At 43.3% G+C, this 22,314-nt stretch overlaps 1 long non-coding RNA gene across 1 annotated transcript in view; it reads left to right on the top strand.

Moving 5' to 3' along the window:
- Positions 1-19,938, top strand: part of LOC128137530 (uncharacterized) — a 37,221-nt gene extending 17,283 nt beyond the window's left edge. Inside the window, exon 3 of the long non-coding RNA XR_008233720.1 lies at positions 19,925-19,938. This is a non-coding gene — a long non-coding RNA (uncharacterized LOC128137530). The remainder of the gene's footprint in view (positions 1-19,924) is intronic.
- Positions 19,939-22,314: the final 2,376 nt, after the last annotated feature.

Here is a 22,314-nt window from a genome sequence, read left to right as displayed (position 1 = left end):
GGCAGGGGGACAGATAACAGAACTGGAGATAAAGTGGTCTTTCGCATCAAACTCTTAGTGTTAATAGATGTGAATAAATTGATGAATATTCTTAAAACTCTTGTGCTGGTAAAAGGCTTGCTGCTTCTCCCCTGGTGGAGTTTTTACGTGTCCATGAAATCAATCTAGGTAGCTGATGTGATCTGAAGTCCCTTGACAGATATAAAGTGAGTTAGGGAGTATTTACACACACACACCCCTTAGATGGCAGAAACAGGAGATGAGGAGGAACCTTTGGCAAAGGGGGTAGTGGTAATCTGGGGGTTACCACCTCTCAGTGCCTCTGACATGTTGGGGACTCTAAAGAGGAATTCAGTGGTTATGAAGATTTCACAGGGCACTGAAGCGCTGTTGGGGGAGATTAGCAAACTGTAGGCCTGAGTTTACAACCTTGGATCCACCATGAGGCATAAAGTCTTGGCTGTGCTTTTTCAGCCATCTGTGCTCATTTATTAATCCCCAGAGAGGCTTGCGGCTGCTATAATTTGTTTTACCATTCATTATGAAAAAAATTCCAATTATCAGATGCTGTAGGGGAAGACAGAAGACAGAGCTTACCTTGCTCTCAGTTTAATACAATTTTCTGTTATCTTTCTATATAAGTTACAGGAAAGATATGTTGTCTTTTTTAAAAGGTTGTGGAATTGGAGAAAGTCAAACCATCCATTTAAAACAGGGGCAGGGATACCACATTTAGAGTGTAGCAGAAGAGTCTGGAGAACCCCAAAATAATTTACTTTGGAAGGCTAATGGTATTTTTTCTTTCTTAACCCATTCATACACTTGCTTTCACCCCTTCTAATGGCTTAATATTTTCCCTCTTTCTCCCTTCCCCAGTCCCCTAAAGCCAGCTCTTCTTTCAGACATAGTTTGTGTTTACAACCAGTTGCCATTAACACACCATAGGAACAAAAATACAGGCTTTGAATGAAGTCTGTCTAGCTTCTGTAGTAAAAAGCTGGTTAAAAGGAGGCTTTCTAGAGGGGTATCTCAGCCTGCCAGGGAAGAATCCTATTTAAACTCTTATATTTTCTCTGTCAGGATGTTGCTCCTCTCCCCACATGATTCAGTACCTTTTTTTCTTCTTCACAGCTGTCTGAGTTTCACCAGCTTGACACAGCATTAAAAGCAGTTGCACTTTGTCTATAGCAATAAACATCAGCAGAAATGCCACAAATGCTCCTGTGATACATTGCCATGAAATACAGTTGCACCTTTTTGGATATGGGAGGGAGGACAGCTATGGCTCTCCTCTGAGCAGAAGATAAGCCCATTTGCTTGTGCAGAAGCAAGCTGAGGGGACCAGATTTGCTCAGCTGTGTTTATCCTCCCGCTCACACATGTGCCCATACAAGCATCCCACCAGCCGACTGTCAGGCTAATCAAAACAACATAAAGCCGGCTGAATCCCAAACCAGCTGCGACGAGGCTTGTCACGCCTATACCATTATTGTTGTTTCCATTTGTAAAATTAGCCTCTGCTGATGGCTTTGCCTGCAGCTGCCTCTCCTCCAGCCTGTCCGCATCTCCTGCATCTCTGGGCTGTCTCACGTAGGGTATCTATGTGCTCCCACCCTGGTGTCCCCTGCAGCCCTCCCCCAGGACCCGCAGCTCTGATAGTGGCAGGTTCCTACCCTGCCTTCTACCACCACGGTCTGCTCATTGAGCTGCAAATGAATTCAAGAACCTCCCTGGGAACAGAAAGGCTTTTCAGCTGATCAAATGGCTGAAAAGGAAAGCATAAACATATGCTGCTGTGTGAGCTCACTGTGGCTACACAGGTCCCTTTGTTAAAATTTCTGTGCCCTGCCTAACCCTTGCCTGGCTCCAGCTGGGGGATGGAGGGGTTTTACCCAACCGACCCCATTCTTTGTGGCCCTGCTGGGCTTGGCAGTGGCTGCTGTGGGACCCTCCACCTAACTTGTGGGCATCTTTGTCCTCCCCTCTTGTGCAGTGTCGTCCCAATGGGCTGCTACTGGATTCTCTCGCTACTAGAAACAACATAGTGTTGCTTGATGTTCCTGTGTTGATTTTTGGTGGACTAACTGGGCCTATGGAGTTCAGAGGTGATGGTATGACTATTTCTCTCACTGTGAGAAACAGGGACCACAGTTTGGGGTTTTGAATATAGATACCAATTTGGTCTGCTGTGGCAAGCACACTTCAAAATTCATGCCAGCCTTTTGAAATGTGTTGATTAGTTTACAGAGGAAAAAAAGAGCAAAAAGTGAAAAATATGGCATGCTGAAATGGGAACCAGGTGGTGCCCAAAGCAGCTTAATCAGAACCTGTGAACGTCCCTCCCTCAGGCAGGGCTGCTGCATGCAGCATGTGGTCTGTCTGTTGGTCTTTCAGAGTGGAAAAGAAGGTGTCAGTCCTGCTGTCAGGACCACTACACACTGCAGGCCCTGCTCCTGCTTTTGACAGAAAGGAGAGAACTGTGAATGGGGAGAAATCTCACTCTCCTGGTGCTTCCAGGATGGGAGGTGCTGCTTGCTCATGCTCACTCTGCCAGGCAAGTGGCTTGGGTTGCCCACCATGGCCAGGCGTTCAGGTTGTGGTGCTTAGCTGTGCTATGCTCATGGCATCAGCTTTGTCAAGTCAGTCTTCATAGGCTGGGTGGTACCCAGGGAAATATCACAATGTGCTGTGATCTCAGTGTCTGCTGAAAAGCAGAAAAAAAGTCAGGAGAGAAGGAAGGTGGAGGGGGAAGGTATCCAGAGGGGGCTGTGGCAGGGTCTCTACTGGCTCAGATGTGATGGTGTGGCACCCTGTGGGCCTGTCAGTGTTTGATCTGATCGTGATGAGCCTCTGTGGCATTCTGGCTCACCAAAAAGCAAGGTCTGCATGGCTTACTAGCTTTTCAACAGGGGATCCTACAGCACTGCTGCATGCTTGAAGTCTTAGAGGAAAGGAGAAAGATGTGTTGTAGGAATAGAGATTAATGCCATAAACACAAGCACTGAAATACCTGATTTATCTAAATGGTTGCCAGACTTCTGGCTCCTGTGTACCTAGCACAGCTGCTGGTGAGCGTTGCAGCCCCTTCCCTCTCGTCCACATCTTTCCACAACCGTCTCGCACCTGCGACCCACTGCTGAGCTCCCAGCTGGTGCTGTGAACACACCTCAGCCTTTACCGCACAGAGGTGACATGAAATTATGCCCAATGCTTCCCTGTCCCCAAAGCCTCAGCCATTAAATATCACTGAAGAAAAGCTCTTTGTACTGCCTTTCTGACCTACTGTACACTCCAGTATGGCTCCAGCATGTGGGGCTATTCTGGACAAGGATCTGGGCTTCTCACCGGTATAACCTATATAAGAAGTGACAGGCTACAGTAGAGTACAATTTATTCCTCCCAGTTTGATCTCATGCTGGTTTTACAGTAGAATGACTGTGCTTCCTCAGTGCTACTCCTCATGTGAGTTTAATTGGCGTGTATAAAGCAAGCATGATGATCCTTCATTTAAAAGCACACTTGCGAACTTGCTAGTCTCCCTGGAGGTTTGGCTAGGTTTCATCTGTGTGCTCCTGGTTTGCGTCTGATTTTTATTTCAGACACATGCCACAGAACCCTCTGGATGCTGCTTAGAAAGGTGGCTTTAATAAAACCATCCATCTAATATACACCTCATTCTGGAGAGAACGGATTGAAAATATTTCTTCTCTTCCCATGATCTTTTTTTTGTTTATCTTTAAAAATACCCTTTTTAATCCTATATTTCTACTTTCTAATTATCATGTGAACAGGATCTGCTGAAACTTTTTCCTTTTCCCTCTTCCTTTTCTACTCCTATTTTATGTGGCTGGTGTTAGTGCTGCGTGGTGCTGCTGATAGCTCTGCCAGCATGTACCACCATCTGAGGGTGCCCTGGTCACGCACTGCTTCCCATGACTCTACTGAGGTTGGTGATGGGCTTTCCCCTGAGCAGCTCTTTAGTAGAAGGGCTAAATTGGCAGGTAGGGCAGGACTTCCTTGATGATGGTCTCAAAACTGCTTTTGTGACCTGCCTTTGAGAGACCTATGAAGGTAAGCCCTCACCTGTGGTTGCACCAGGACTTATTCAAGTCACCACATAATAAAACTACTACTAAAAATCCCACTCTTGTTGATGGGTTTGGATTACTCTTTCATTTGTAGATCTCGGGCCAGAGATACAATATGTCTGTACCCTGCCACTGGCCCTGAGGTGGGGCTGGAGGGCCTCAGTCTCCCCTTTGAGCTATGCTGTCCTTGTCCTGTCTGGTGCAGATGATGTGGAGAGTAAGGCCAAGACTCACTCATGCCTTTTTGCTGACCACACAGTCTGCTGCCCTCAACAGATGCCTCAGCCACTGTTGCCTGCAGCTGGCTCCCTGGAGGCTTGTTCCTCAGCAGGGATTTTCTCTACAGGGCAGGAGATGGTATCTCCTGTTGTCCATGGACTCACTTAGTGCTGAACTTCAAACTTGCATTTCAAAAATATACTTGGATGTACTTAGCTTATTTTTATTCTTCCTCTGATCTTCTAAAAATACTCATTCTTTAGCTATAAATAGCAAAGGATAGTCTTCATAGTCAGATCAGCCACACTTTGCTGAGAAAGCTTGGTTTGGTTATTTATAGGATTAGAGTTCTTAGCATTGCTGTCCCTTGCTCTCTTTGTACAAAGCTAGGGCACACTGGGATGAGTATGCAGGCTCGTCATTCAGAATTCCTTGTTTTAACAGAACTTGTGTTCCAAAAGGACAAATTGTAATTTGCAGCTTCAGATTTCTCAATTCCTTGTGCCTTGTTGGGTCGGTGTGATATATGCAGGCAGAGTTCAGGGGGCTTTTGTTAAATCCTGTAGTATTTGCACATATCTCCCATCAATATCATTATACTACTGCTTCATGATCTCCTCAGAGTTGTTAGGATTTTCAAACAATCTGACTTTGTAGCCTTTAGGGTTGTGAAGGCAACATGACCTATCAATATGCAATACAGTTATAAAACAATGGCTACAGGCTTGATCATGCATCTAAACAATGTATTTTCATTAAAACTTAATACTCACATAGATGTCATGTAATTGATTAAAACTAACAGTTATTTTCATTAAAATATCCACCTACTATAAATAGTCTGTAATCCCCCCATGGCTCTTGTGAGATGAGAGAAACTTGAAATATCTCCTATCTGCTAGCGTTTCCCTCCTCCCAAGTCTTACTTCCTGATTTCTACAGCACCAGTCTTCAGGACTTACCATTAAAAATCTCCCAGCCTGTTAAAATAACAAAGACCAATGGGCATAGCACAAAATTAATTTTTGTATCAAATGAAAAGACCTTAGGAACACTGAACTTCAGTCTGTCATTCACATTATATTTTATTCAGAGAGAAGTGTCCAAATTTTCACTTACACGAGAAGACTACCAACCATCTGCAAGAAAAAATGTTGCATGGAAGTCTGGTTGCTCCAGGTTTTAGGTCAGTCTTCGTGTGTTGTACACAAGCCTTTATTAAAAAGGGTTTAATCATCTATTGTGAAAGGGAGCTTAGGTTCATTACATAGACAAGCTTCATGCATCCTTTTCCCAAACATTGGGTCAACAGTGATATCACATATCACTAGGAGTATCATGCACCATGTACTGACATACTTTTCTATGAAAATTTAAAATGAATGTTAAATACAGTCAGCAGGTAAAGCAAATAAGCCCACTGGACAAAAAATAGCTTCCAAAAGCTTTCATCCAGAGGGAATTAAATCTTCTTATGACAGGACACTGCAGAGCTCCCCACAACAACTGGTATCTGCTCTAGGAACTGCAAGAGTCATCAACACTTGGCAATAGCACAACACACCTACTTGCACATGAAAAGCTTTCTGCAAAATTAATAGCTCACATTAATTCCTGGTGTGACTCCAACTGAAATCAATGTTGTTACACCACTGATGAATATGGACAAATTGTTTTAACAATTACCTACTAAGTAGCAGATTAGTGAAAATCACTTTGCACAGCAGGCAAATCCAGTCAGTGGAATGTGGCTAGAAATTGTTGCTGAAGGAGAGGGGATTTGGTGGAAAGGTGGAAAGAATGGAGACAAGAGAAAGAGCAAAAAAGTTTCTTGTTTTACTTTGGCAGAGTGAGGTTTTCCAGTTTTTTTTGTCTGACCAAAGGAACAGATGCAAAGCTATAGAAATGAAGAACTGATGCAAAGATGTAGAAATGGGAAAACTTTATTGTTCCAAAGTGGCTGGAGAAAAGCAAGTAAGCCCTATAGGTTCCAAATCAGCAACGGGCAAATTTTGCTTACCTACACTTGGGGTTAGTGATACCACTCTTCAGGAAGATTGAGAGGGGGAAAGTGGCGCATGTGTAAAGAGGAGAGAAAGTGCACAGCAATTTAATCACCATTTTTGAACCTGAATTAATAAGATAACTATGGGTCTTGAGTTCTCAGATATACTTTATTCTTAGTAGAGTTGTAGCAGAGTGGAGAAGTTTTACTCCACTGAACACACCAGTGTCCCATGAAGCCCTGAAGCTATAAGTTGGAAGCAGCCATCAAATACAATACAGTGCAGTTAAAAAAGAAAAAAACCAACCCCAGCCAAAGTTCTTTATTCCAAGTCCATTGTATGGAACAATGAAACCTGAGATCAACATTTATCACCCTTCCTATCCATGGAAGTTGATTTTCTGTTTCTTTACTGGTGCATGTACATGTGTGTGATTTTAAGCTTAACCACAGTTGGGAGTGGAGATGTCTGTCTGATGGACTTGAAAATTAAAGAACCCACAAATAAGAGAGGAAAGATACAGAACGGACTGGGATGAACAACATTACATAGTATCATAGAGGAGGTAAATCTAAAATTCTTAGAAAGTGCAGCATAACTGGCAATAATGCCTCATTACTCTTATTGTAAAGACCTTAAAGGCTAGACAAAATGAAGAATGACGAAAAGTAGTCTAAATACCAGTGGATTGAAGCAAATGATGGTTGAATGATTTGCTTTAAGGATATTGGTTATTTTATTACTTTAGTGGAAACTGTGGTTATGTTCAGAATTACAGAATCAGATCATAGTCATGCAGGTCAGAAAGGACCTCTGGGGCTTCCTAATCCAAAATCCTGCTCAAAGCAGATCCAGTTGAAACAGATTGTTCATGGTAGGTGTGGTTGGGTTTTGAATATCTCCACAGATGGAGATTTACAGCATCTGTTTCAGCATTTGACTATCCTCAGAGTGCAATTTTTTTCCCTTATACCAAGTTGGAGTTTCCCATGTTCCAGCTTGTGTCTGTTGTCTCTTGTCCTTCCACTGAGCACATATGAGAAGAGTCTGACTCCAACATCTCTACACCCTCCATTAAGTGGCTGGTAGCAGCAAGAAGGTCCCCCTGAAGCCTTGCCTTCTCCAGGCTGGACAGCCTCTTCTGGCAGGGCATGTGTCCTGAGCATCCCGGTGGCCCCCCGTTAGGCTTCCTCCTGTTTGGCAGTGTCTCTCTGTGCTGAATGCTATGAACAAGCTGACTGATGGCTGCACTGTGACACGTGTGCTGACATGTGCCTTTGGGGCAAGTGATGAGGTAATACCCGAGATAACTGTTATGTGAACATTAGGAGAAATAGCACTTCTGGATTCATATTCCCTACTTTCACCAAAACATGGAATTACACATCTATTGGCTTATTTTTACTAGTTTACAGTGATTAATGTAACCGTTTCCATGTAGTCAAGAGAAAACTTGAGTACTTCCTTCTTGAGCTGGGGGATCTCCTGGTCCATCTCCTCCCAAAGTCAGTGGCCTGCTCAGATCTGCTTGTAGAGTTATGGTACCTCTCCTAACTTCAGCACACATCAGATGCTCCAGGCTCCTGGAAAGTGAAGGCCAACTGAATTGAGTTTCTCTGTGAGCCACTCTAGCAGATAAAACAGGACTATCAATCAGCTTCGCATCCTGCTGCTACAGGTTCAGCTTAAATTTCTCGTGCTAAATCACATAAGATATCAGTGAGCATCTGCAGGTCTGAAATTCTTATGACTGCTTCTTGGAAAAAAACTTGTGCTGTATATTTGATCTTACCATAAAAGAAAGCCGTGTTTTAATTGAATTATCAATATTTTTTGCCAGCTTAGCCTGGAAGTACTGATCTGACCTTGTCCAAACCTCAAATTTAGAGAAAGATAGATTTTCTGTAGAACAGAGCCTCAACAGACTTTACAGGCTTTGTTTGGCTTTTATTTTTTTTTTTTGCCCCCTTGTCACACAGCACGGGGAAAGGTTTAGGACTTATACCCCAGGGAAACAGACATGCAATAGCAATAATTCTTTTTGCTTTAGGCTGGGAGGCCCTGCAAGTGGTGGTATATCTACATGGAGTAAGCAGATGATCACGTGGACTTCAGAAAGGGCTCGTGGTGCAAAGGGTTACCTCTGGTGTTCAAGCATGCTCCACTTCTTTTAGGGTATTTTGTAGGTTTAGTGAAAAGGAAAGCTACCCTGAGTCCCTTTTAACCCAGGTTTCCACTCCTGACTGCCAGCTATAAGCTTTCCCCTCTTCAAAACCTGATACTGTAGACAGTGTGTCTGGAGAAGCATGCGTGTGGGAGAAATGCATAGGCTCAGTTTTCCTAATACATGTTCAGAGCTAAGTCCACTGGGCTTATGCTTCTCTTTGATTAGAGGAGATGAGGGCGGCTGTGGTGCTGGGGCTCTCTGAGGGCCCCAGGATCTCTCTCGGTCAATTACTCCTTGCAGGGAGTAATTCAGCCTCTTGCGGTACATGGACTGCAGCATGGTGGTCCATGGCAGGCTGGCAGGTCACCTTCCCCTGGCCCTAAGCCTCCCACAACACATCTGCTGCGTGCAGCTCCCTCCGAGTGGTCTGTGTTTCCCCTTGTTGTGTCCTACATCTGTTCCCTATGGAGACAGCCCACTGTTGGGTTTATCCTGATTTCCCTGCAGCACCAAGAGAGTGCTTGAGAGTAGAAGAAAGCAAAAATTCTTTTTCAGTGAGATCTGAAGTCAGGCTTTTTTTATAGGACTGAAAACAGCTAAAATAAAATGTAAACTGCAATTTTTATCTAAGCCTAGGTGTTAAATATCTTCCCACTTCCTCAGCCTCTCCTCAGAGTCACCTTAGAGGTGTTCCAGCTGCTGCAGTCAGAGTCCAGACTTGACCACCATGGCTCTCCTTTTCTGCCTTCAGGGCAGACTTGGAAAGCAGTGACCAGGGATGGAGGAGGACAGCCTACTCCAGCACCTCCTTTCCTCCCCTTGACTTCCACCTGCTGCTGAAACTCACCCAAGGAGCGGGTGGCCTATCTGTGTGGCCGTCATCACTGCGATTAACGTTCAAAGGGCTTCCTGGTTTCTGCTGCACTGATCATCTGGTCCCTGTTTCCTCCCAGGAGGTCTCCACGTGCAGCCCCGGCTGCTCCTCCCTGCCCAGACCAGGCATCTGGTGAGGCTCCTTGGTGCTGGGGTGGCTGTGTCCCTGGGAAGCCCGCATGTGTCACCTCAATGGCACAGGCGATGGGCTGCATGCTAGGGTGCCTAATCTGTCTGCATCTCTACCCCACCTATGCACTTTCAAGGATTTTCTGTCACAGAAACTTGCAGGCTTTAAAACTGAGTAAATGTGATCTTTTGGAAAGATTTTCAGTTATTACATTTTGGGGTCTTAGACATGGTCACATTATGTTTGAGTCATGCTTGTAACTACAGATGAGGGAACTAAACAATTGTTCATCTGCCAGCAGTGGCTTTTCTTACAACACACCAACTGCTTCTGACTTTATAGAAGATTAAAGTAACTACTTGTACATTCTTTGTGGTTAGGAAGCCCCTTCCTATTCACTTAAAGTCACTGCCAAATCTTGAAATAGTTGTATTTGTGGAGACTTGAAATGTCTAATTTCAGTCTAATAAGCAGATCTAGACTTTTCACCAATGTGCCTTAAAACAACATGCTTCACTTTAGGGAGTGTAACAAAAGTAAACAGCTTTACAAAATTAAATTGCTCCTTTGCTGAAAGCTTTCTGTTAAAGGAGACATGGCAGGAGGTCACAGGATAGATAATGCATAACATATTGCTATTTGATAGCGCCTGTAGCAAATTTTATAGGAAAGGATCAGATTTGCAGCGGGTCAGAGCAGAACTGTGACCAGAAACCTTATTTTATTCTCTCCCTGTGAGAGCCTCCCTTGCTTCCTTCACCTAACTTTTGTATTGTAAGTATAAAAGTTTCACTGTAAAAGTTTTTGTGAGCATAAGTATCTAACTTTTATGTTGTATTTGGACCTTCAAGGTTAAACATGGCACAGAGACATTAAGGAGTATGAACATATCCCCATGTACCTGGCTTCTCATTCTCTTTCAGCAGCTGTCTTGCTTTAAGACCGATTTGAAACCAGTAGAAAACCCAGTCATTCTCATTCAGTTTTGCTCCACTTTGTACTTGTATTGACTAGATAAATGTGGCATGCAGCAGAAGCGAGTTGTGCTCCATGTTAATATTAAGAGAAGAGAATGGACAAAAATATCCCTAACTGATTCACATAACTTGGGCCCCCAAAATTGGACTAGAGCTCTTAAAAGGGCAAGCATTTTCCAAAATGTAAATACATTTTTGTTTTAGCAATGCTTGAAATGTTGTGAGAGTAATTTTTCTCATGGCATTTTGGCCTTTCTACTTCTAGCAGCAACAAAAACAGAAGTGCAGAGACAAGAAAACTGATTGCTTAAATGAATTCAGCAGCACGGGGAAAATATACTGCTCTAGAGCTTTTCTGCAGGAGAAGAAAGAAGCAGAGCAGGTAAATCATGATTAGAGAGGAAAAGATCTTTGTAGGAGAATGCCCTGTCTTGCAGACCAGCTGCAGCCTTCTCACTGCTCCACCTTGCAGGCAGCGAACTCCAGCCTCCTGGGGACTGGCATGTCTGAGGGCACAGGAAATGCTGCTCTGCACTCAAAATGAATTATCTTATCCTGCATGAAAGTAATACAGCAGAGCTTGCAAATAGCACTGTATTGCTTGGCCAAGAGGCAAAGATCAGGCATGCTGGATGCTTTGGTCAGCCAGAGCCCCCTGCTCTGGATGGAATGCAGTGACAAATGGCAGAGGGTACAGCATCCTCAATTTAACCCTTTCTTCCACATGCTTGGAAAAATAGAAAGCAACATACTGAGCAATGCCTACAATGCATACTTAAGTTGTAAGGAAAAGAGGCTGTTTTCAGGCTCTGTACTTGTCTAGCAGTAGCACAGTTTCATACTCATTTGTTCCTGGTGCTCCTAGGTGTTGCCAAGAAATGAACAGATTTTATGTGACTAGCTGCTTGAGAGATTAGCTGTTTTACTGGGGCTATGTACAGGAGTTACTCTTTTCCAAAATGTAAATGCACACTTCAAAAGGAACACCTTTAAAAATCCTTTTATAGCAATTAGGACTTAGAGATGAAGCAAACTGTGATTTCTCCTGCAAGAAGACTGATATTGATGCAAACGAAGGCCATTAAAAAACTTCTGAGAGGGATTTAAAAATTTGAATTCAAAATTTGCCCTCCTTTTTCCTGCTGTGTTCTTCTGTCACATACTTTTTCATTTTAATTAATATTGGATGCTGCAGAAACAACAAGAAGGCTGAAACTAAAGGCAAAGAAAAGGTGACTTTTCAACACAACACATTTCTCAGAAAGAAATTAATGGCTCGTGGTGTCCTTGCTAGGATCTTTCTTCTTATCCTTCTTCTTTTTGCAAAAAGGCTCCAGAATTCTTAAATGACTCTCTCTCACATGGCTTCATTATTTTGCTTTAACCTTCTCATTCTTTGTCATGTCTGCTCATTTATTCTCCTGGCTGTGCTTCAGCCTGTATGCTTGTATAACCAAAATGGTCCCTTGCCTGTTTTGTTCTTATTTTTATTTCTTCTGCTTGTGTCTGTCAGCAGGGTGTAGCGTTTTTTTCTTCTTTAACTGAAATCTTCAAGTCAAAGTCAGTTTTGAATAGGAGAAGAAAACTGCCACAGATTCAATTTCTCTCCAGGACAGACTTTCTGGTGTGATCTGTTGGAAAGAGGGTAGAAGGACAGACACAAATCCTCTAGCAGAGTTACAGGTTTCTTCTTAAGTGTAACTGCATTTTACATATGGGACATGACTAAAGAAGGAAGTGATGAAACAAAGTAGAAGGACAGAGGGGCTGAGGCAGCTGTTTAAATACAGGGAGCAAATTGTCTGCTCCAATATCTGCTTTTCAGTGGTGTCCCAGGAGGAAAGGAGGCTCACATGAATCCACCCTGGAGCCAAGGACTCTCTCAGTAAATAAGCCCTGCTGTTGCTTTACATGACTCCTTTTTCCATCCAGCAGCAGAGGGTCCCCGGCGTCCCCCAGCACTGCAGTCATTCCTGGGCATGCCGACTGCTGGAGTAGCCTCAAGCTGCCTGCCACTGCTGTTGCAGGGACTGCGCCACTTCAGATTTAGGTTTGTAACTCACTAAGCCCCATTTGTTCTCTCTTGCTGGCTCCACTCTGCACACCTAGGTAATTGATTTTGGACAACTTTCCATTCAGTTTTTAGAATAAAGGTTCTTTGGAATTATTTAAAAAATATTTTTCTTTAATTACTCCCACACTTGTTTCTCTTGAAACCCTTCAGCCATAATGTCCAAGTTCCCAGGGAATGCAATGAACCAGCAGTCCTATATGGTATTTTTTTCTGCGTTGCAGAAAATGTGCAGTTTTTTCCCCCCTGCAAATCTAGTTAAAACACGTTGTTTTAGTGAACTCTTATTAGTTTGCACTTCAGAAAGACCCCAATACTTAAACAGCTGTGTGTACCAGCAGTCTTATATTGTAGACTCGTGAGGTATATTTTCCTATTATGGGTATGAACAATAGCTAGTCCTGACACTTGATTAATAGTCCAATATTGCCACCATCACACCAGTTAAAAATAGTTCCATCAGCAGCAAATTATCCTCAGGTTGCATATATTTAAAGTAATTAAATAATTTAAAGGAAAGTAACACTTTTTCTGCCAGTGCTTTCCATAGTCCTGCAGGGACATGCATTATGTGAAGGACAGGAGGGGTCTTCTCTTTCTTCTTGCTTACACTGACTTTATCTAAGTTCTCCAGTAGCCTCCACTATGGTGGTATTTGAGTGCTCATCTGCCTGTGTATGTGTGCTCAGGGAAGGGTGGAGAGTAAGTAGTCATCAGTATATGCAGGTAAATGGCAACATCCAGGTTTATAAAAAAGTGGTTGTAGGAAAGGAAGATTTAAGCAAGTCACTTGGGACCACATCAAAAGTCACTAGCAAAAGGTGGTGAATTAAACCACTGCCTCATGGATCCTAAATTATCACATGAACCAGCAGCATGGAGTCATCTTCTTGGTCCGAATTTTGCTGTCATTCAATTGGAGGTAACATAGTGGGAGTACGAAAAGCATCCCATAGTGTATCAGATGTTTCTTAAGTAGTTATTAAAGAAATGCAACCTTCCTGTTGTAAAAGAAGGGTGGTTCTTCAGGACAGTGTTGCCATGACTTAGCAGGGCCAGTGCAGCACCTGAAACAGGATGTCGTGTTGCAAGACAGCTGTGCCATGTTTTAGTGAGAATTTCTTAACCCTGTTTCAATAGATGTGTAATGCCCCTATTCAGCATCTGTACTCTGTGTATCCTCTTTTGTGTCCAAGCCAGGGGATTTGGGAGCTGAATGTAGAAGTCTAATATTTAGTCAACAATTACCTTCTTAGAAACAACATTATTAGCTTCTTCTTAATTTTATAGGTGTTAAATTTTCTGCCAGTGAGCTGACTTAGAAAGACATGACCCGCCTTTGAGTACCTGCTCACAATGCCAGAAGAAGATGGAGGCTCTGGTGCAGGATTCCCAAACTCACTCTTCCCATGCCTGTGGCATCGAGACTCTGAGCTCCCAGGCAGCATCTGTGTATCTGAGATTGGTGCAGCCAAGAACACAGGTGAAGATACGTTGGTCTTTTGATAGGTGATGCACTGATACTGGGTACACTCAGACTTGTTCCACTTGATTTGAAATAGGAACTTGAACCAAGTGCTTTATTCACTAGGGTTCATCATCTAGTAGATTATCATCTTGGGTAGGAAACCAGGGTGAACTGGGTTAGGTGTCCAACTCCAGGTTTATGGTTGAAAGTCCAAAGCAGAGATGAAAAGATAGTTTAGAACCCAAATTGGCACTTTGGTGCTTGCTGGTATATATGAATTTCACACTTTTGCATATCTATTCTTAAGTCTGACTTTAATTCAGGTTGTAGCCGCCTGGGCTCTTGGCTATGAATGTCAGGAGTTTAATCCCAGGGAATGACTAAAGTACTATGTATTATGAAGACAGGAAAGATCAGACCCCAACTTGTGATCATCTGCATGCAATTATGAACCTACAGAATGAATTCTCAGATGTGGATTTCTTCTGCACAATGAGGAAAGATACAAAGCAGCCACATCCTCCAGAATACAAAGACAACATTGCACATCATTCCATCTTCAGCTGTGCTTCATTTAGAAGAACAGAGGAAATAGACCGTTATAATACCAGCTACTATCAGTTTTCTGAGTAAAGGCTATCCAGCTAGCAACAGGGTTAACATAAAGACTTTGCAGTGCAGGAATCAGTCTTCAAATCATGCATGCATTTTCAGTATTTGGGGTGCTTTGTACTTTATTTCTCCACTTTCATTCTACACCTCAAAATACATAATTTTTGAGCTGCGTTTTATCTCAGGAAACACAGGTACCAATCCTGCCTTGAAAACTTTGGGAAATACAATTCTCTCCACTCTCCTTCTCCTACCTCCAGTCATTTTGTAACACATCCTGGCTAAATGCTTTGCTGAGAGCACAAAGCCAGACTAGTTACGTGCAGTTGGTAGCATATAGCAAGGACTAAAAAGGTTGAGGGCAATTTTCATACAAGGCTGCCAAACTTTGTAACTACCACATGTTTTTATGATGCTGCCATTCAATTATGAGCAATGTGTGTTCCACATCTAGAAGTAAACAGAATAATTCTTGGTGTCTTCCTGTTCACTGTAGGTTGTGAAATGTCAGCATGCCAGAAACAAGCAAATCTTGAGATGACATAGCATGGAGTATTTGAAGTAACAAAGCCACAAGAAACACACGTTTCTGTCTCCTTCCTCTTTAATATTGCAGATACAGAAATGAAAATAACACCTCATGGCAGACTGTATTGAATCAGAACAGAGCTGTCTGGCTTTTCATTGCCTCTGCTGAGCAGGACTGCTCCTCGGGTTTTGTGCACAGCAGAGATGGATACCCTCCTAGATGCAACAGAACAAAGAGTAACTGAGTTTTGGACATTCTTGGCATAAACATGTGCAACTTTGGGCTCCTGAGACAAACACCTTGAGCCAAAATTAAATTCTGTGTACATGTATCGCCAAGCATCTAACCAAAGTATGTCAGTTTTTGAACAAAGGAGAGGAAAAACTAAATAGTTAAAAAGAGGCGAGGGTAGCATCCTCACCAGAAGGGAAGAATATGACATGTACGATGAATTGTTCCTCCTAATGCCATCAGCAAGATGTGTGTATTTTCTTTAGAGGTTTCACTACCGTTCCTGCACTCATGCAGTTAGCTTTGGCACAGGTGAGTGTACAAGGTAGTAAGTGTACAAAGCCTCTCAGATGGCCTCAAAGCAGTCTTCAAAGGAATGTTGGTGTTAATTTTCAGTGACACATCTAGGTATTATTGTACAGTTGTAAAAATCACTTTGTCTTTGCAACTTGCTAATCCCAGCAAGTAAAGTCTTGCTCACACACAGGTTGTATTTTCATAATTGTAAGAGCACGGTTAGTGTGTTGTGTATGTTTTCTGTCCCAATATCTTGCATGGATTCAGCTATAGTGCTGTGAAGGTACTTAGTGCTGGCAGATATGTTCCTAGGGTTAATGAGAGAAGTTACTGCAGTGTATGGCACAAAGCTACTTACATCTGTATCCACATGGGGACAGTGCAGTTCTACCAGACAGACAGCCTAAGCAACTGCTTCATCTTAGAAAGGGTGGAAGATCTTCCCTGCCTTGTCCCTCCAAGCCTCACTGTAACCTGTTCAGACCTAGCTCTTTCTGAACATCCTCCCATGCATCAATTCAACTCACAGAGCAGAAGACCTTTGGCTTGTTTTGGTAGATTATGTTTCTGCCAGGGTATTAAATTTAGCTGGGTTATTGAGAGGTGCAACAAGACCCCAGACTGGAGGAAAGTACAGCAGCTTGTGCTGTTAGTTGTGTTAGGTCAGTTCATCCCATCATATCTTGCTTCGACCTTGAAGAAATGTACTCTTTATTCATTTGGGAGCTGTGTCCGTGCATGAAGGTAGGAGCTCAGTATTTAAAATCACAAGTTAAATCAGTGCCAACCAGAAAAGAGCTGTAGAAAAGCATGGGGACTGTGAAAAGGCAAATCCCTACAAATAATTTGGAAGTTAAATGGGTGACATGTTGAGAATGTTGTGAGACAAATTAGAAACTTGTCTATCCCTTTTTCTCACATGTTTAGCATTTTCTTTTGCACTGAGCATATTATCCACCCCCCAAAACTTTATGCCCCCCAGCAGGGAGTTTTCAATCAAAGAAAAAAAATCCATGAAAAAGCTTTTTGTTAAAATTTTAAGGAGCTCTGTTGTCCTGAATAGCATGTAGTGTTCTACAGGAAGGCATTCTCAATTGGACTGTAAGACTAGATCTATGTTAAATAAAGAGAAGTGTTTGCCTCTATTTAAGCAAATATAAGAGACTCTTGCTTTCCTTGATGTTTTTAGAAGATAATGTGGTGTTGTTCTCTTCTCTTGGAGCTGATAGGCTTGCTCATGAGGCAGCGTTAGGCATTATTAGTGCAATAGATATTAGGGCTCAACTTCTGCAAAAAGTGGAAGAACAGCCCTGTAAAATAGTTAAGCGGTTTCTGTTTTCCAAGAATGTAAATACTGAATTGATTTACTTCTTTCCTACTGTTTGCTATAAATATACCAATCCAGACAAGCCCCAGAAACTTTGCCCTCCCTCTCTTGTTTTCTTTGGTGCCTTAAGGCTTAAATGACCCATAGCATCTGAAGAGTCAGAGAGGGATGCCATCAATATGAGAGCTGCAAGGAACCTTTAAGAGCACCTCTGTGCCTGGTGCACCCTGTGAACTTTTGTCTGTGTGCCCTATTTCAAAACAGAAGACTGTAGCGGGAATAAGGTATTTCAGTCCTCAGTATACTGTAGGGTGAGCCTTGTGCAGAACCAGGAGAGACTAATATACCACAGATACTGTGTACCTGCTCCCTCCAGGGCAAAACATGCTGCAATACCTTAGACACAGAGTGTTGCTGATCCTTTTTACGCTTCCTTCCAATGTGACCCAGGGGAAACTTCTCACCCCAGATCTGCTGTCAATACAGCCCTGAGCAAAACTCCCCCAGGCGGTGTCCGGAGGATTTTTCACACTGCATCCAAGCGAAGCTACAGGGCATCTAGAAACAGACTGTGTTCTGTGCTCCTCTTGGCCAGGGAGGAAGGGAGAGGAGTCTTGTTACACATCAGAGACGCCATTTCCTTCCTCACCACCACTGACCTGAAAGGGAGCAGTAAGCTTGGAAAGATGAGCATGGACCATGGACCTTACCAAAGAGCTGTGAGATCTCAGAGAATAAATAGGGAGGTAAGAAGTACTGTGCCACACTCCCCAGCCTGTTGTGGAGGGTGCCGGTCACTGACTTGGGTCATTCCACCTCACTAGGTCCCAATGGACTTCCCCTTGGCAGGTAAACACCATCCCCAGAGAGCTGGATAGCCTCCCTATTATAATCTTCAAACAAACAGGAGGAGTTGGAAGCCACCGTGCTGCTAGAAAGCTATGACCTGGTTGCCATTACTGAAACTTGGTGGGACGAAGCCCATGACTGGAGTGCAGCTATTGATGGCTACAGGCTGTTCAGAAGGGACAAATGAGGAAGGAGGTGTGGAGGGGCTGCCCTCTATGCCAAGAAATGGATAGATTGTGAAGTGCTGTCTCTGAAGAATAGGCACAAGCAGGTTGAAAGCTTATGGGTAGGAATTAGAGACCGAGGCAACAAAGGGAACCTTGTGGTTGGTGTCTACTACAGGCCGCCCGATCAAGAGGACCCTATTGACAAAGACTCTTACTCCAGCTACAGGAAGCATCGCGCTGCCAGGCTCTCATTCCACTAGGGGACTTCAACCACCCTGACACCTGTGGAAAAGTAGCATGATGAGCTGTAGGCAATCCAGGAGACTCCTGGAACGCATTAAGGATAACTTCTTAAGCCAGGTAATAGCCCTACCAGAGGGGATGCAATACTGGACCTGATGGTCACCAGCACAAGTGAGCTAATTGGTGATGTCAAGATTGGAGGCAGCCTGGGCTGCAGTGATCATGCACTAGTGGAGTTTGCAGTCCTGATGGATAGGGGACAGGTGAAGAGCAAATTCAGGATCCTGAATTTTAGGAAAGCAAAATTCCAGCTGTTCAAAGAGTTAGTCAATAAGACCCCCTGGGAAACTGCCCTCAGGCACAAGGGACCAGAACAGAGCTGGCAGATCTTTAAGGACATTTTCCATAGAACAGAAGAGCTCTTGATCTCCATGTGTAAGAAATCAGGAAAGAAAGGCAAGAGACTGTCATGGATAAGTCAAGACTTGCCGGTCAAACTAAAGGGCAAGAAGGAAATGCATAGGCAGTGGAAGCAAGGACAGGTATTCTGGGAAGAGTATAGGGATGCTGGCTGGTTGTGTGTGTAGGGATGGGGTCAGGAAGGCCAAGGTGCAGATGGAGTTGAACCTGGCAAGGGATGCAAAGAATAATAAGAGGGGCTTCCATAGGTACATCAGCAAGAAAAGGAAGGTCAAAGAAAGCGTAGCCCCTGATGAGCATGACTGGCAATCTGGTAACAATGGACAAGGAGAAGGCTGAGGTACTCAATAACATTTTTGCCTCAGTCTTCACTGGCAATCTCTCTTCCCACACCCCTTGAGTAGATGGACTGCAAGACAGGGACTGGGGGAGCAAAGTCCCTCCCACTGTAAAAGAAGATCAGGTTCGTGACCACCTGAGGAATCTGAATATACATAAGTCTATGGACCATATTGCGACCAGTACTGTTTAGTATCTTCACCAGGGACATAGATGGTGGGATCAAGTGCACCCTCAGCAAGTTTATAGATGACACCAAGCTGAGTGGTGTGGTTGATATGCCTGAGGGGTGGGATGCCATTCAGAGGGACCCGGACAAGTGGGCATATGTGAACCTCATGAGGTTTAACAAGGCCAAGTGCAAGGTCCTGCACATGGGTCGGGGCAACCCCTGGTATCAATACAGGCTGGCAATGAAGGGATTGAGAGCAGCTCTGCAGAGAAGTACTTGGGGGCACTGGTGGATGAAAAACTGGACACCAGCAATGTGTGCTTGCAGCCCAGAAAGCCAACTGTGTCCTGGGCTGCATCAAAAGAAGCGTGGCCAGCAGGTCGAGGAGGTGATTCTGCCCCTCTACTCCGCTCTGGTGAGACCCCACCTGCAGTACTGTGTCCAGCTCTGGAGTCCTTAGTACAGGAAAGACATGGACCTGTTGGAATGGGTCTAGAGGAGGGCCACAAAAATTATCAGAGGGTTGGAACATCTCTCCTGTAAGGAAAGGCTGAGAGAGTTGGGGTTGTTCAGCCTGGAGAAGAGAAGGCTTGGGGGAGACCTTATAGCAGCCTTCCAGTACTTAAAGGGGGCCTACAGGAGAGGTGGGGAGGGACCCTTTAACAGGGAGTGTAGTGATAGGATGAGCAGTGATGGTTTTAAACTGAAAGAGGGTAGATTCAGACTAAATGTAAGGAAGAGGTTTTTTGTGATGAGGGTGGTGAAACACTGGAACAGGTTGCCCAGAGAGGTGGTAGATGCCCCATCCCTGGGAACATTTAAGGTCAGGTTGGACGGGGCTCTGAGCAACCTGATCTAGTTGAAGATGTCCCTGCTCATTGAAGGGGGTTTGGACTAGATGACCTTTAAAGGTCCCTTCCAACCCAAACCATTCTATGATTCTATGATCCTAATCTATGATCTTGTCATGTTCAGCAGTTGGAAGAGATAAGACTGGGAAACAACTTTGAGGTTTAATCTCGTTAGGATGCTTTCATTATTTTTTTTTTTTTCCTCCTGTGTGAGCAGGACTTTGTCAGCTGTCCTGAGTGAAACATGTGGCCTCTGTAACCAGTGCAGTACCTGCAAATACCCAAAGTTAGTGTGGCAGTTACCTAAGTAGACATCACATACAAATTCCTATAATGGGCAGCTGGTGCATTAGCTATGGTGGTGGCTTCGGGCAGTGATACTGCAGGAGGCCTCACTTGGGCAGTCACCTTGCATTGTAGCCATGTCCCAAATGAAGCACCAGGACCCCATGCAGTGCTGTGGATGGTACCCAGGAGGGCAGACCTGAAGTTATTTTTGTGATTAGAGTCTGAGTGAACCTCGCCCTAACCAACAGCCCTGAGTTTAGTCTTTTCCTGGAAACAGGAATGTACACTTGACCCTTCACTGCCCACATAAACTCTCCCTGGAACAACTGTGATGTCTAGGACACTATTTTTTGCATAAGTGGATTATGAACAGTAAAGCTAATTATGCAAATATCTAATCACAGTTGAAGTCATCACAGTCACCTTCCTTCCAGATTTTCAAGTGCTTGTTGAAGTGTTTTCCTATACACTGCAGAAATAAGTTTGTTTCAGATGTGCTGCACCAGATCTAGCTGTAGAAAAGTGCTGTTTCTGGATGTGAAATACACAAAGTTCCAGTACTGTCTGGCAATGCATGGGACATGAACTTGCATTTAATAGGAGTGCAATGTTTTCTGCTTATTTGCAGAGTTTCATTTCACCCCTGATGGGGTTTCATATGGTGGAGGGCTAGCCCAGACCATTTTATGTTCCCATAAAGCAGGACTCTGATGGACTGTTTTCCACCACCACTGCAGGAGAGGAACTCTGATTAAATTTGAAGTCTTTAATTGCTTTAAAAGGAGCTCTGATTTAAAAGAATGCTAGTCCTGTAAGAAAGAGCATACTACTCTTTAAATAGATCAAGACTTTATGATTGGAGAGCTGCCTACTATTCTTAAATAAATTTGAGAGCTATTTTAATCTCTCGTCTTAAGCTTACAGCTACACATTTATGCACTGAGTGGTTAATGAGCACTACATGATAACAGATACTAACATTAGAACAAAATGATTTAATTGACTCTATCTATTTTTTCTTTATGGAAAACATGAGCTCTAATACAGCGTAAATTGCTAATTTATGATAAATTACAACTTAGCAGGTCCAAAGGATCCTTAAAGCATTAACAGATTCAGTCTTCAAAATACACAAGTAGCTAAAAATTATACTTTTTATACTTTTGACTAACATACTGATATTAGTAAAATTTGGCCTATTCATATTGCTAGTGAACAGAGTTTCACAGAGAACAAGCTTGTACTGGCATTTTCCCCCTGACTTCCCCCCAGACATTTAGACTAGAAAGAAGTTTAAAGTGCTTTTCCCCTCCTTTAACATGAGTAGTTTTGTTTCAGTTGTTGAAGTCAAATCTCAGGTTTCATTACAAAGCAAATGTAACTGTGGGAAAACAAGACCCTATTGAATCTGCACAGAGCTGGAGGAGTTTCTGAAGAGCCCCCAAATATTCTGGAACCCCAGTACCAGTCTCTAAGAAGCTGTTCAGTGAACTTTACCAGTTATATCTTGTTACTTGATACATTTTGAAACATGCCTGGAGAAGGCAGTAATTTAAAGGAGGTGTCTTTAAACCACATGTGTAAGTTGTAGACCCTATGTTTGCAGGAAGAAATTTTGCATATCACTGGTCAGGATATTGCATGAGGAGGAAACCAAAGAAAGCAAGTCTTATGTGAGTAGTTACTATTCTTCTACCAGGATGAATATTGTTCTTGGGGAGGTAAATGTAGTTTGATATGCTAGGTGCTTTGATCATACAATAGTTATCATGAAAGTCCTTTTAGAATTGTTTTTTTATGTGCAACATAGGAGCCAGATTTATCATACATACTGTAATTTGCTAAATCAGTCCGCTGGAAAGTGGAAGAGATGCTAGAACGGAGATGTCAGTCTAGATCAAATACTTGTGCCAAGGTGGGAAAACTAATTGCATACTTATGGGACTTGGTGTCAAAGGCAGAATCTGTGAAGTCTGCAGGCATGGCTGAA

Source organism: Harpia harpyja, chromosome Z (assembly GCF_026419915.1).
Source record: "Harpia harpyja isolate bHarHar1 chromosome Z, bHarHar1 primary haplotype, whole genome shotgun sequence".
Lineage (NCBI taxonomy): Eukaryota > Metazoa > Chordata > Aves > Accipitriformes > Accipitridae > Harpia > Harpia harpyja.
Note: the sequence above shows the minus strand (reverse complement) of the source record. Positions and strands in the feature narration are given on the sequence as shown.